The 5,052-nt window shown below is 41.7% G+C and overlaps 1 long non-coding RNA gene across 1 annotated transcript; it reads right to left on the reverse strand.

The window, feature by feature from the left end:
- Positions 1 to 1,203: 1,203 nt before the first annotated feature.
- On the reverse strand, positions 1,204 to 4,178 carry LOC104167361. Its single transcript, XR_696500.1, has 3 exons — positions 4,079 to 4,178; positions 2,575 to 2,666; positions 1,204 to 1,258 (listed from the first exon to the last, which is right to left on the reverse strand). It is a non-coding gene; the product is annotated as an uncharacterized LOC104167361 (long non-coding RNA).
- Between the last annotated feature and the right edge of the window lie 874 nt (positions 4,179 to 5,052).

Here is a 5,052-nt window from a genome sequence, read left to right on the forward strand (position 1 = left end):
CCCGCTTGCTTATGGCATGACATGAATTATTGGTAGCTGGTGCTCGTTGTGAACGGGGTCCGTGGTGGCTTTTTTGTTTTGAAAAGCCTGGGCCTCAAACGACATTTCAGTAGTACGGAAGAGGACCCTGGGCCGCTTGCTAAGAGATGACGATCAAAGCACAGAGCTTGTGTGATAAACTCACAACGTTCTTCAGTACTTTTGTCACCTTTTAGTTTGCATTAGTAGAAGGTAACAAAAAGTTAACCCAAGCCAACAGCATACCATACTACTATATGAAGACCTGAACTTAGCTGGAATTTGGCAACTTTTACTAGTATGGGGTAGATGTGGCAGTGTCCCCTCTGAGGAAACCCTTCGAGCTCTCTGAGGGGTAAAAGGGCAGCTGGCCCAGTACAGCACCCAGGAACACCAGTGCCTTATGGCGTAACATCGGCCGGCGTCAAAGTGCTGGTATGGAAAAGGTTTTTCACACCTTCCCGAATGGCTCCTTCCTTGTTTGTACTTTGTCTTCTTACACAGTGCACAGCGCGAAAGAGCGAGCCTGACATAAGCTCTGAGGTGTTGTGCCACAAGTACAGGATTTAGTGAGAAGGAAAAAAAGAGAAAGAGAAGCAGGAGTGATATTGCCCAGAAGTCAAAATGGGAGCAGGATGCCATGGCCGCATATGGGAAGCAAAACAGAACAGTGTTCATTCAGGAGATCCCCGTGAACACATACCAGAAACATACACAAATTCCTCCTGGCTACTGAATCGCTGGAGAGCTGAATTGAATATCATGAGTATTAAAGTCACTTTCTCAAGCTTGTCTGCTTTCCCACTTGAAAAATAAAGATCTAAACTTGTAGCTCTGGTGTTGATTAAGAGTTTTTGGAAGAACATCTGATAGACGCAAGTCTGCATGAAGTCCGTGGCAACATCTCAGTTTGCTAATTTAGTTCCCTATAACTGACAGCATTATCTAGCTGGTTTTATTTAAATAATGATACAAACGGGAGAGCACTCGAGGTAAGAGAACCTTATGATTTAGGCTGATAAAGTAAAATTTTAAATAATTCTTTGTTTCTACAACTGATTTTTGTTGTTGTTGGGGTTTTTTTGGTGGGTTTGTTTTTGGCTGGCAAAGGCTAACAAGTTTTTATTAGCATTGCCCCAAAATCAGAAAAGCACTTCGGAGTTGTTCTTTATTGTTGACTATTCTTTATTCTCTACATGACAGGAAAGCGGCTGAGTGCCTGCCTCAGCTTCTGTGCAATCTGAAACAAAGAAACAACATATTTAACATGTGAGTCACTTTATGCAGAAATACAATTGCAGGCTAAGAAACTAAATGAATTGTTCCCTTGTTTCCTGAAAAACTGCAGGTTTTACTGAAGATTTTGTGTACGTAGCACTCTCAAAGCATTCCATTATAAAGACTTTTCTTCTCATACAGACTCTTTCTGGCTTGTTCATTTTGTGCTTTCACCGCTCAGGTTGTGTTGGAAAATGTACTTGTAGGCAGGGCCGTCACCCTGCCCGTTAGGTTATCTAGCACTGCACTATGCAGGAGGGCTACAGGAACAAAGCCAGATTTTTCATGAAATCCATTTCCCTGCTGAAACAAGGCCACACATCAGAAAAGAGCTCCTGTCCTCTCCCCACAGCTCTCACGGCAGCCAGCAGCCCGCATCCGAGCATGGATCTGGTCTCTCTCCTGGGCAGAGGGGGGTCATACACGGAGACTGGTGAGGCTGTCAGAAGAACTGGGATAGACTGGAGAAGAGACGGAGGGAAGGGAATTTGATGCCTGACCCCATCAAATGGGGCACAGAAACCGAGCAAGGTGACCTGAAGTTCTCATCCACTAAAGATACCTGAAGTGCCACTGGCACCTTTTACTGCTGTGAAGGGCAACCAGTTGCTTATAGGACTCCTTTAAGTGACAGAAGCCAGCTTCCAGCACACCCAAGCTCACAGGTTTTACCAGCGTATCACATCAGATAATTTGTTCTTGGGTTTCATTTAACAAACCACAAGGAAAACAGGCATAAGAATAAAGTTAAATGAGAACTAAGGTTGTAGGTCAAGTGCTCAGAGTTAACGTATTTAATAAGCCTCCTGAACCACTCCAGTCCCCCCTGCCTCACGCTTGCATACATCAGGCTTTAAATCACAGAAGCTTCCCTTCGTCCTCCCATCCCATGAGAGGGAAGTTTCATTCGCGTGGTTTACTGTTGTACTCAGTGGAGCAAGGCTGTCTTACTGCATATCACAGAACTAAAATGCTTTGTAACCTTAGTGCTGGCATTGGAAAAAAAGAAAATCAAGCTGTCAACAATGTTTCTCAACAGTGTTTTTTAGGTCTAATTGGTCTAATATGACAGTCATGTACACAGGATAGTATCTATAGAAAAAATATATTTTTTACTCATTCTTTGGGCTTTTTTATTTTTTTACATGTACAATTCTTCAAATCTCTGCTCTCTGGGAGAGGCTCATGCAAAAAGATGATTAAGTACTGCAAGTATTTCCTATAAGACTATCAGCCCAGTATGTGCCAGGAAAATGGCACAGCCATACTACACCTTACCGTTTCATAAAACTGTGCCTGCTGCTCCAGATACAGACGAATGACACTGTTGTAGTCATAAATCCGGTTACTGTGGAAGTGATTCATCTCAGCTGCAATTAGACCCAGAAGGCAAATTATTTCAGAGAAGCATTGGTAATTAGGTACAGTTTCACTGAGTTTGGGTTAGTTACTGTGCAGCCAGCTCCCTGTCCAGCCCTGCCAGCACCGTTACTGTGCTCACGGCTTCCCCAGCCCCTTTTGCCTGCAGCACTCAAGTGATGATGGAGCTGTCTGTAAAATTGGTAGGGTGTCAGTTACTCGCTGCTAAAATACAGACCCTTCCTGGATAAAGCCAGGTTCTTCTTAGAAAGATTTGATAAAGAATACAAGCAGGATTTTCTCCTACTGAGGTAACTGCTCTTTCCTGAAGTGTTTCCAACAGAATTTGGCTAGGACATTCAGATTTCCAAGGGTATAGGTATCAAGTTGTAAGCCACAGCTGTAAATATTTAGCTAAAAAAAAAAAAGATACAGCCAGTAATGTTTGACCCCATTCTTGATAGAGTGTTTCAGCAGAAACCTGAGAAACAGCATTACTGGATCCAGAACACCTTTCACCACTTTCTGCATCTCTTTGTCAGATTACAACTTACAGCTGAAACAAAAAGTTAAATATATTCTGAGATACCAATAGAGGGAGAAGAAATATTCTAGATTGCAAAAGTCATCCTAGAGGTCTCTTCCACGATGACCACTTACACAGCACAGTCCTCTTGCATCACGGTGGCCATGAAGGAGGGGGTGGGGAGTTTTCTTGTTTGTTTTTAAAATCAATTTTGTGTGCTGCTCTGACTTTGTCCTGTAAAATACTGAGTACCGGTGGCTTTAAGTCAGCCAAAAAGCTGCAACTCCCTCAGCAATGAGTAGTCCCACTGCCCTCAGTTAACAGGATGCACTTAAGGGCTCGATACCCTGCAGGACTGACTCCTCACTTCCCCGTTTTTTTCAAGTGCGGCGTGCTATGTCTCATATTTACAACATCTCTGACCTAAAGAGGAAAAAGTTCATTCAAAGAACACCCAGAAAATAAAGTCTTACCCACAAGGACATGAATCTCAACTGGATCATGTCTGACTCAACCATGAATCAGAAAAACACTTCTGCACTTGAGGAACTGCTTCCTGCACCAGGGCTCATGCTTTTCCTTTGAGACATTATCATTTCAAAATGAAAGAATCAGTCTGGGGTGGCTGTTTTGAGTTTGTTTTTTTAAAATTGCATTTCCAAAACAGCTATCTTTTGCAATAGCAATATGAAGATTTGAAAGAAAACAATGGGCAAACTTAACTGCAGTTTTAGGAAAATCTAAGCAGGTCACAAAACCCAACAACAACAACACTGCCCCACGCCCAGCCCTTAGTATCATCTCTGGTAGAACAAAGATTCTCTTTCAAAATTTGTTACTTAAGAGATGTCGTTCCGAGGTCTACAATGTTGCCATTTAGCCCAAAATTTGGTTTACCTTGTAGTGCATAAGCCATGGTGCTGACACGTTTCACCATGTTCTGTTTGTCTTGTGGCGTTATTTTACTGGTTGCAACTAATTTATCACTTTCCTTCACTCTTTCTATTGCTCCCTGTAGAAACCAAATACAGGAAGATTAAGAGAATGGTCAACTTAAAGGTCTTTATAGTCATCTAAAATGCCACTGGCCCCATTTTGAGCTTGCACACTACACACATTTATATACGTACACAATGACCGATTCTGCCTTCCCACATTTTCACCCAAGGGTTGTTATTTCACTCTATTGCTTTCAAGAGCCCTAATGGCTTGCAAAACGTGACTTCAAAGACCGGCATGAACAGAGTCACTAGGAAATGGCGTTTGGTAAAGGCAGTAATACACAAGGAGAGATACAGAACGGACAAAAGGACCAAGTTTCAAAATACAGCTGAGCAACACAACAGACATCCAAAAGCCTCAAACTACCAGATGCCTGTAGAACCTTATTTGCACGTTATACAAGATGAGAAAACATGAACTATTTTCCAAAAGACCACAACTCATTGCAACGTATAACTTTCGATTCAGGAAAATCCTCGTGTCGCAAACAACAAGCATAAAAAGAAATGCTTCCCCCTTCACAATGCATTTGTGTCAAATAACATTCAAGAGAATCTATTTACACGTCTCTTGGCAGTAGGCTTATGTTTTGAGTTTTAAAAACATTTCTTCTCCTTTTATGCTATTTTCCCCCAGAATTCTGTAGTATGAGGGACTGTAAGTGTCTTGAAGAAAGGCTACACAAATCTGATAAGCTTTTATCTTTGTTGCTCTCAGAAGTATGTTCTTGTTTTATACATTTAACACTTCAAGTGGTAAAAAAACCCCAAACTTGAAGTATTAAAGTACACAAAATTTTTAGTTTCCTGAAATATGTTACAGCAGGCACATGAACATAAGGAAAACTCTAGGACCAAAAAAAAAAAGGG

This window comes from Cariama cristata, unplaced genomic scaffold (assembly GCF_000690535.1).
Source record: "Cariama cristata isolate BGI_N322 unplaced genomic scaffold, ASM69053v1 scaffold21579, whole genome shotgun sequence".
NCBI lineage: Eukaryota > Metazoa > Chordata > Aves > Cariamiformes > Cariamidae > Cariama > Cariama cristata.